The sequence below is a fragment of the Gossypium hirsutum genome, chromosome A06 (genome assembly GCF_007990345.1).
Source record: "Gossypium hirsutum isolate 1008001.06 chromosome A06, Gossypium_hirsutum_v2.1, whole genome shotgun sequence".
In the NCBI taxonomy this organism is placed as follows: domain Eukaryota; kingdom Viridiplantae; phylum Streptophyta; class Magnoliopsida; order Malvales; family Malvaceae; genus Gossypium; species Gossypium hirsutum.
Window position 1 is genome coordinate 9065573 of NC_053429.1, and position 11373 is coordinate 9076945.

Sequence of the window (11373 nt, forward strand, 5' to 3'; positions counted from 1 at the left end):
TGGCAAACAAAACGGCTTCTATCCATTTTGTGAAGTAATCAATGACCACAAAAATGAATCGGTGTCTATTAGAAGCTTTTGGGGAAATTGGCCCTATAACATCTCTGCCCTACATAGAAAAATGCCATGGAGAAGTCATGACATGAAGGGGCGAAGGGGCTACATGGATTTTATCACCGTAAATTTGGCACTTGTGGCATTTTCTTGCAAAACTAATGCAGTCAATTTCCATCGTCAGCCAGTAATGGCCGAGTCTCATAATCTTCCTAGCCATAGTGAAACCATTGGCATGTGTCCCACAAATTCCTTCATGGACATCTTCAAGTATTTTCCTAGCTTCAACAGCATCCACGCATCTCAAGAGCACTTGATCTTTTCCTCTTTTATACAGGATGTCCCCGTCAAGAACAAATCCCGTTGCCATTCTTCTGATTGTTCTTTTGTTGTTCTTATTTGCTTGTTCGGGATACCTTTGATTCTTGATGTATTCTAAGATATCATGGAACCATGGCTGCCCATCCGGCTCTTTCTCAATGCTGAAACAATGTGCAGGGACTTCATATATGCTCATTTGGAGAGGCATTATTTCTGTTTCTCTGTTTGCTTTGAACATTGAAGCCAAAATGGCCAGGGCATCCGCCAGTTGGTTTTCTTCTCGTGGGAAGTAATTAAAAGTTATTTCTTTGAATTCTTTAATCAGTCCTGCCACTAGATCGCTGTATTTGACTAGTTTTGAATCTCTCACTTCCCAATCTCCACGGATTTGATATATTACCAGCGCTGAGTCTCTGTATACCTCTAAAGTTTTGATGTTTCGTTCAATTGCTGCACGAAGTCCCATGATACAAGCCTCATATTTCGCTATATTATTGGTACAGAAGAAATTCAGCCTGGCAGTGAACGGATAATGGTTCCCTTCTGGTGATACTAAGACTGCTCCAATCCCATGCCCCAATGCATTTGATGCACCATCAAAGCTCATCTTCCATGACTTTTCTTTCGATGACTCACATTCTTTTTCTGTAATGCACATCAAGTCTTCATCTGGGAAATCAAATCTCAATGGCTCGTATTCTTCCGTTGTTCGAGTTGCTAAGAAGTCATCTATTGCGCTCCATTTTATCGACTTTTGGCTCACATAGACGATGTCATATTCTGATAGTAAGATCTGCCATCGTGCCATTCTTCCTGAGAGTGCAGGTGATTCCATCATGTACTTTATTGGGTCCTACTTTGAAATTAGCCATGTCGTATGATACAACATATATTGCCTGAGTCTCCGAGCTACCCAAACCAGAGCGCAACAGTATTTTTCTATGGACAAATACTTTGCCACATATTCAGTAAACTTTTTGCTGAGGTAGTAGATCGCCTTTTCTTTCTTTCCTAACTCGTCATGTTGCCCCAGTACGCAACCCATTAAATTCTCGAACACAGTCAAATACAATATCAATGGTCTTCCGGCATTGGCGGTACTAGCACTGGAGGACTAGACAAATACCGTTTTATCTTGTCAAAAGTCACTTGGCACTCCTCGTTCCATTCTTCGGGATTATGTTTTCGAAGGAGTCGAAAGATTGGGTTGTATTGGTTGGTAAGTTGAGCGGTAAATCGGGCGATGTAGTTTAATCTCTGTAAAAATCCTCTGACTTCCTTTTGCGTGCTCGAGGATGGTAACTCTTGAATGACTTTTATTTTATCTGGATCAACCTCGATACCTCTTTCACTGACAATAAAGCCTAGCAACTTTCCCGAGGTAACCCCAAACATACATTTGGCCGGATTGAGCTTTAGCTGAAACTTTCTCAGTCTGTCGAACAACTTCTTCAGGTTCACTACATGCTCTTCTTCCCCTCGGGACTTAGGAATCATATCATCAACGTAGACCTCTATTTCTTTATGCATCATGTCATGGAATAATGTTACCATAGCCCTCTGATATGTTGCCCCAGTATTCTTTAATCCGAACGGTATCACCTTGTAGCAGAATGTTCCCCACATTGTTATGAAAGTAGTTTTTTCCATATCCTCGGGGGCCATCCTGATCTGATTATACCCCGAGAATCCATCCATGAAAGAAAACAATAAATACTTTGCTGTGTTATCCACCAACGTATCAATGTGTGGCAAGGGAAAATTATCTTTAGGACTTGCTCGATTTAGGTCACGATAATCCATGCACATTCGTACTTTGCCGTCTTTTTTTAGTACCGGGACTATGTTAGCCACCCATTCTGGATATTTGGATGCTTGTAGGAAGCCAGCATCAAATTGCTTCTTGACTTCCTCTTTTATTTTCAACAACATTTCGGGTCTCATTCGTCTTAACTTTTGTTGAATGGGTTTGCATTCTGGCTTTAATGAGAGCTTATGGACCGGTACATCTTCATCCAATCCTGGCATGTCTTGATATGACCATGCGAATACATCTTTGTACTCGATGAGCAAAACAATCAAATTTTGCTTGGTACCCCCTGAAATGGAGGTCCCAATCTTCACCTCTTGCTTCCTTTCTTCAGTTCCCAAATTTATTGATTCAATAGATTCTTGATGAGGCAAAATCTGTTTATCCTCTTGTTCCACCATTCTTAGCAAGTCAGGAGACGAGACATAGTCTTCAGCATTTTCTTCGGCTTCGAATTCTCCTAAACAAATAGTCTTCTCAAAATCGATTTCAGGATTCGTAACGGGTTTGTTCATGCCATTGATATCTAAGCACCTGAAAGTTGAATAGAAAAGGAAACTATAGAGGGGCATCCCAGTATTGAAACCAACAAACAAAATGTTATGGCATGGTATGAAGCAAATGTACAGATAGGCTATGAAATGAGAAGATGATTATGAAATTAGTGATAATGCGAAAGATCGTGACAAAATGCATCTTCATTGATATTCATTTAAATGATAAAGAGTGAATGCAAGCTCTTACAAAAGAATTCTATTATATCTAAGGACACAATAGAGGGTTAATGTTTGAGCATTACTCTGAAAACTTATAAACTACAAGAAGGTCCTCAGCAGTCCAATTGTTCAACATAAAACCAGGAGGACAATGGCGTATCGTTGAAACATCTTTAATTGCCTAACTTCCTTTGTCAATGACATTTATACTGACATTCTGAAGACCCCTTTCAATTAATAACAGCGTGCTTTGTATATTATCTTGTCCGGGGTTTATCATCCCTACAAATGTAAATGTTTTTGACAAAGGAGGGTACGTTATGGGCTCCCATTCTATTTCTCGGCCCAAAGTTCTCGCAATCATTCTCTCCTGATCTTTCTTCCACTGTTTTCTTCTTTGACGCACATCTGGTTGGAACCCTAAACCGTATCGAGCTTTGTGATGTACTGGCTTTAAAGCCCTGACTATCCCTTGCAGGTACCTTCCCAAACCTTTCCTTGCTCAGGCTCATCTTCCTACAGTCAATTTAACACCCATTCTGGTATTTCTCGATAGTTTTGGCGCCGGAATTTTATTTCCCTCAGCGAAAAAAATGGCATTGACAAATTTAAGGGATCGGAAGGAACATTTTATAGTATCTTTACTCACTTCAATGTATGGTGCGTCGGTAGAAATAGATGCTACAATATCTTCTTCTCCCTCGACAGTAACCAAACAACCATTCATGATAAATTTCACCTTTCGATGGAGGGATGACGGGACCGCTCCAGCGGAATGGATCCAAGGTCTTCCCAAGAGACAATTGTATGATGGTGTAATGTCCATAACTTGAAATTCAACATCGTATATGTAGGGACCCACTTCTAGAGGGATCTCGATTTTTCCTATGACTTCACGTATTGTTCCATCAAATGCCCTTACTGTGGAATGGCAATGCCTTAGATAGGACAGATCCATCGGAATTCTGGAAAGTGTGGCCAAAGGCATTACGTTGAGTGCCGATCCATTGTCGATAAGCACGTTTGGTATTATATAGCCCTTACAACGGGTTGTGATATGCAATGCTTTCACGAAGCCTCTACCATTGGGCGGTATTTCATCATCACTAAAAGAAATAAAATTATCTGCATTCAAGTTATTCACCCATCTGTCGAGCTTCTCAACGGATATATTGTTTGCCACGTAAGCTTGATTCAACACTTTCAGCAGAGCATTCCGGTGTGGTTCTGAATTCAACAGTAGAGATAATACCGAAATTCGTGCTGGCTGCTTACTCAATTGTTCTACCACGTTGTACTCATTGTGCTTGATAAATTTTAAGAATTCCTGTGCTTCCTCCTCATCCACAGGCTTTTTAGCTTCTTGTTCAGGCACAGTTTCATACTCATCTTTGGTCACGTGCATCGGTGCTTTTCTTTTCTATTTCAAGTCACTGTTCTTCTTCACTGGTTCGACCTCTTTTGAATAATATCTTCCACTACGAGTGAAATGACCTACTTCCCCCACACTTCCATTCATGGCTTTGGGTTTTTCATCTTCAGGTGTGATGATATTGACGTCATATTTCCATGGTACTGCTTTATTGTCCTTGTAGGGGAAAGGAGATGGTACTTCGATTATCACTTTTGGTTTCACCGCCTCCTTCTTCGCGTCATAATAAATTATTAACGGTCGGTCAGTGCTATACGGGAAACCTGACGATTAATGGTCAGAGGCGCATATTTCTCCTCTATTGGCCTCTTCGCCTTTATAAAAAATCCCAATCTCCTTATTGTCCATCATATTTTACAGTAATCTCCTGAACTCTTCACAGGATTGAATGTCGTGCCCCTCAATACCATGGAATTCGCAAAAACTTTGATCTTTTGTATTCCTTCCCTTGAATACTCTATTAAGATGACAGAGCAACCCCTTTTCAACTAGCACCTCCCAGATTTTCTACAGAGGTGTTCTTATTTCAAAAACCCATCTTCTACTTTGTCGTTTGTCCTTCTCTCCCACTGCGCTCACATTCCCTTCAGCGTGGTTTGGGAATGGGTTCCCGGGTGTACTGCTAGTGCCATCAAATCACAGAATACCCGCATCGATGAGTCCTTGAACTCTCCTTTTGAAGGCCAGACAGTTTTCCGTAGAGTGCCCCTGGTTTCTGGCATGGTATGTACAACTAGCATTTGGATCGTACCATTTCGGGTATGAAGGTTTTAGGGGTGCCATGTAATGGGGAGATATTAATTGCTTCTCCAGGAGTTTTGAGTACAGTTCCCCATACGACACAGGAATAGGGGTGAATTGCGGTCTCTCGGGATTGGGTCTTGTTGGTCTTGGTTCATTTCTGGGTTGGTTTTGAGCGGGTAGAGTGTTTTGTGGAATGTAGTGACGGGCCTTTGGTTGTTCATGGCGTATACAGGGTAGGAAGGAGGTGGTGCTTGGTAGTAAGGGGTTTGAGGAGAATAATAGAAATTCGGAGGTGGATAATTTTGAGGTCGAGATTGGTTTGGATATGGATTAGGGGTATAACGGCTTTCCATTCCCACCGTATGGGCTTCTGGTTCTTTCTTCTTCATGGGTGCTACCCTTCTTGAACTTTCTTGACTTTCCATTCTACCGCTCTTGACGGTATTCTCTATAAGCTCACCGGATATTACAATATCAGCAAAGTCCTTCGTGGCACTTCCCACTAATTTGTCATAAAACGACACTTTCAAAGTGTTGATGAAGAGAACGATTATCTCCGTTTTTGTTAGTGGGGGTTTCACTTGGACCGAGACGTCCCTCCATCTCTGCGCATACTGTCTAAAATTTTCTGACGACTTTTTCTCCATCATTTGCAAAGTCATCCTGTCTGGTACCATATTCGATACATGCTTGTATTGCTCACAGAATGTTGATACCAAGTCCTTCCAGGATCGGATCTTTTCCCTACTAAGCTAGTTATACCACCGAAGAGCCGATCCTACTAGAATATCTTGAAAGTAATGTATGAGTAGCTTATCTTCGTTCACATAACCTGTCATTTTTCGGCAAAACATTACAAGATGCGCTTTTGGACATCTTGTCCCATCGTACTTTTCAAAATCAAGCACCTTGAACTTTGGAGGCAGAACCAGATCGAGCACCAAACTGAGCTCTCTGGCACTCAATGTAGAGAAGGCTTCAGTACCTTCTATCGCTTTGAGTCTTTCTTCGAAACTCCTATATTTATCCTGAACATCGTGATCATCCATTTTCAACCTGGCTATTTCTACTGGATCGTCCAAATCTGGAATGAGTGGATCAGCAGGACTAGCTCCCGGGTTTGATACGAACGCTCCCTGCCTCAGATTAGCAGGTGGTACAGGTCGCTGCTCCAGGCCTATAGGTTCTCCCTGAGGGCGTTCTCTTTGCATTACATGTGCGTAAAGTGGAGTGAATCCTAGGGGATAGAGCGGATTTTGATCGAGGTTAACCCTTGACTGCGGTTACACGATGTCAGGGTTCATAGGTCCTTTTCCTTTTACTAGAGCTGACATCATTTCCATCATCTTGGCCATTTGGTCTCTTTGTTCAAGCGATTCTTCTCGAGACCTCACCATTAAGTCTCTTGTCTCTTGCTACGACTTGGCCAACTGCTATTGTAATTCCCTCTAAACTCTTTTCATCCTTTCAATTCTTTCATTGAATTCAGCCTCCATTGCCCTAGCTTGTCGACGCGTTCTATACGAATGGCGTGATTCCAGATTTGAAGTGTTGTGACTGCGAATTATATGATTCTAACCTTAGCGAATGATTATGGGATAGATATATGCAATGAATGAATGAGTGCATAATAAATGTCAATCATGAAAGATATGCAAGAAATGGGTGTTGATTTCAAGATAGCTCCTATTTAGGCATTTCATTCATCAAAAGAGTTCATTACAAAATATTTTTCCATTTTCGATTCAACCACTACACAAACTTCCTAGCTATATCGCCGTATTTCTTTACTCATGCTAAGAACTCTGATATGTTTGATCTTCGACTTGGAGGGAATTGGCAAATGAGAATTTCAGCTTCTTCCAATAATTGTACCACGTGCATGGCTACCCCACGAACTTCATTGATCAAATAGCTAAGTTGCATTTCTTTTTCTTTGAGGCCCTCTTTGTAAGCACGAACGTCTCTATCATACTGACTATTTTTTTCTTCCAAAGCCTTCAAGAGAGTATCTAGCTATTGTTGACGATCTTGCAGCATATCTTCTAACTCTCGTATCCTTTCTTTTAGTTCTTGACATTTAGATCGACTAGTCATTACCACGGCAGACATAGCTTCATATTCGATGTTCTTCTTCCTTAGCTCCATCATAGATCGCGCAGCCTTTTCCTCCTCTTTCTTCGCTTTTCCTTTCCAAAATTCCATCCTGCCTTTAATGCTGCTTATTTCTTCCTTCTATTCTGCCAATGACTTGCCCAGCCCACTATTCTTTATTGTGCTTCTTAACTTCTTATTTTTCATATGAAGATCTCTTAAGTCATTTCTTACGACTTTAGCCTCTTTTTGCACTTTCTCGGTTCTGGATCTTTCAATTTGAACGTCGATCTTCAATTGGTAGTTTTTCTCTTGAAAAGCACTAAGGTCCCGAGACATCTTGGCCTTTTCTTGTTCAAATTCTTGTCTTGCCATTTCTAGCTCAGACGGCATTTCCTCCGAGAAAGGATTCTGGACGGTGTAGTTCATTGACGAGATTTGCTGACTATTCACCCGTTGCTTCCTTCAGATGTCGTAATCTTGGGTGAGGGTATCAGCATATAGAGCCAATTCCATCAGACAAATTTTCTTCCAAGACTTTGCAGTGTCTGGACCCTCTTCATATACCCTTCACCCGCAAAAGTGAACTCGGACTGTACTAATCCTCCAGTGGCGGGTATGAATTGTCACGAAGAAAATTACTTTTGGACTAATAGCAGGGCATATCCAACTCCTCCCCATAACTCAAGTAGTGGTACCCAATCTTGATTTCCAACCTTGTATAATAGAACCGAAGGGCGGATCCATGGTGCTCTCCACGTTATATCCTCGGCGCGAAGGTTCTGAAAAACTAAGACCCAATACTGTTCAGTGACTTCCTTTGGCCATTCTTTCTTGAGATAAGCTTCCAACGGGGCAAATGTTTTTGAAAAAATATAGAACAGTGTGCGCTCTACTTTCCAGAAGTGACTCAAAATCCAGACATTTTAGTAACTGCGTGCATCCGATAAAGCATCCTTTCCTCATTTTCTTACAACTGTTTAAGGATCTGAAGGTCTCGGCTAGGATAGTCGGGATAGGGTTGATTCCTTGCTTTAATCTTTCGAAGAAATCCACCACCGCAACTTCTATGTGTCCAAGGACTTTCGAGAAGATGATCAAACCGTAAATGGCCAAAGCAAATAGATTCACTTTTTTCAACATGTCGGGATGGTTCAGAACCAATTCTCGTAAGGAAGACCATGGAATGCAAATGGTTTCATTCTTTTTCTTTATCTGTTTTTCGGCCCATGCGTCAGTCATGTCTGTCAATCTCACTAACTTTTTCTTGAAGGTCATCGGCTTAGGCTCTTTCACGTATACTTTATAGAATTGCGCATTTTCAACACGAAGCAAAGCAACGTACTCCTCTATAGTCGGAGTCATATCTTCTAGATTGAAGGTAAAACATTGGTAAGCCAGATCCCAAAATCTAACCATGGCTTGGATCAATCGTTCGTCTACGTTGACAGCAATCAAGTTGGCTATGTCCCCATATCTTTCAGTGAAGATACCCCTAGTGTCTTAATCCTACTGATTCCAAACCCGAACCAAATCTTCAAGGTTATTTTGGTGAACATTCACGATTACGTGCTCGGGCAGATTGGCAATTCATCCCTCCACTAGACTATCCCCTTTTTTTCTGAGTTTTTAGAGACCAGTCCCGAACCACGACATTTTTCTCGGTTGTTTGTATAATTGACTCTTCCATTAAAAACCCATTTTTTGGCAACCAATCTCTAGTCAACACCTTCCTAATATGATGCCTATAATGCATGATGCAAAATAAGAACACAGACAAATATTTTGGTTAGTACAACAAATATGAATTACGAAAAATTAAAATAGAAAGTGTAAATGTCAAAGAAATAAAAGGGAAGAGGCGTTTCTCCTATGTATTTATTTTGGTGACCATTAACGGACGGGGGTTCGGCATAGCTCTAGTTAGGTGACTCGTACGGTTCACTATATGTTGTTTCGGTTCTAGATAGGTACTCGAATTGTCCGTATTGTCATCTACTAAGATTAGTACGAAGCCTCGGTCGTAGCCCATCACAGGCTCACGAGTTCAATTCGAAGGATTACATTTACTTATGCCTATGCGGAGGGACAAGTTAACTCACGAAAGCATAAGTCATATGTAACCCGAAAGTATCCACTAGCCTGTGCAGAGGAACGAGTTAACTCACGAAGGCGTAGCGTTTACTTTAACTTAAACAGACGGAGCCCGGGTATAGAGCTCATGTTATGCAAGAATGCACGTGCACGGTGTATGGGGAGAAACTCACCAACCTTTACGTTTTATTTAAAAAACCACAAAACTAAAACCATAAAACTTAAAGCTGAAAAACAAAATATAAAACAAATTAGGAGATATCTACAACATAATGCGCATGTATGATTTTTCGAAAACAAAACTTGAGGATCATGATTAAATATTAATTTGAACAAGGAACTTTGAAATTTTTGACAACACGAGTTTAATTCCAGATACGACTCTTAAAAAGGGGTCCCCAACGAAGTCGCCAGCTGTAGCGACATAAAAATTTTCAGCTTTGGGGTCGCTAATTGTGGCGATTTATTAAACGTGGAATCTCAGTTTTTATAAAAAAAAGGGAGTCGCCACCGATCCTTTTTTCTAGGTGTGATCGGACACCTATTAAATTTATTTTTTAAATAAAAAGAAGGCTGAGTTTTTAGGTCTACATCGAAATCCAGAGAAAAAGTAAGGTTCGGGAGTCGGTTACGCGCGAGGAAGGTATTACCACCCTCGCGACGCCCAAAATTGGTATCTCAAAAACATGTGTTGTCTTGATTTTCAAAAATACGAGTTCAATATAGGATTTAATCGTGATACGATTGAAAATACAAGAAACTTTAGTTTTCGGTTTTTTAGAAGGGTGTTCCGTCTTTAATACGAGCCGACAAATTCCATCCAACATAGCGATGAAATCTATGACTTAATGTTAAATCGACAAATTGCCTTACTTATTAAAAACAAGAATAAGATTTTCGAATTAATGCAAAACGAATTGATAAAAACGGATGGCAGAGCTAGAAATATATTGAAGTGAATATAAATGTGACAATAGAGATATATGCTATATTAAACGTAGTATGAGAATTAAACATGAACTGGAAACGGTGAATGTATATATAATAACGACATTAAGAGTATATATGTAATATGGGAATGAAAAATGTTTACATAATAATACAAAATATAGGTACATAACACACATAGTAATAGCGTTAGGAATAAAACAAACGTAATAATATATATACAATATGGTAAAAAAAATAAACATATACATATAATAGAATTAAAAAATATATATATACATGGGATAATATGGAAATATACACATAGAGTAATATATAATAAAATATAACTAATGATATTGAAAATACATGTTCATAATATATAAAACGTATATATAATATAATATTAAAGCACTTACATAATATATATACACATACTTACAAAGTTAAAAAGAAGAAAGAAAAAAAAATAATAACAATACTAATATTATATAAAGATATACTTATTTATATATTAAAGATATATACATATATAATAAACGAATAATACAATATTTAATATATATACGTAATATGTATAATAAAGATAATAATATACATAATATATATAAAATACACATAATATATACGTATGTAACAAAACATATACTATGGTTAGTGAGAATAACAATGATGTTATAAAAATATATACATATATAACAAGATATTCACTATATTAAAAATTATAATAGTAATGGTATTAAAATACAATGCAACATAACAAAAATACTATATATATATAAATCTATATACATAAATAAAAGTTTACACTATTATAATAACAATAATAATAAATATTAAAATAATATTAAAATATAAAAACAAATACAATAAAGATATTGAAATAAAATAATAAAAATAAGCCTATACGTAAAATATATATATACATATATACTAAAACATATATATATGATAATGATAATAATAATGATAATAATAGTAATAATACTAATAATATAAAAATAACAAGAATATTTAATAAAGAAATAAAAATAAACAAAAAAAGGACTAAAATTAAATTAAAAACAAAGTTGTGGGGCCAATTTGAAATAAAATTAAAGAAAAGGACGAAATTACAACACGCGCATAACTTGGAGGGGTCCAAAGCGCAATAAATCCCTTGGTCAAAACGCTGCGCAGCA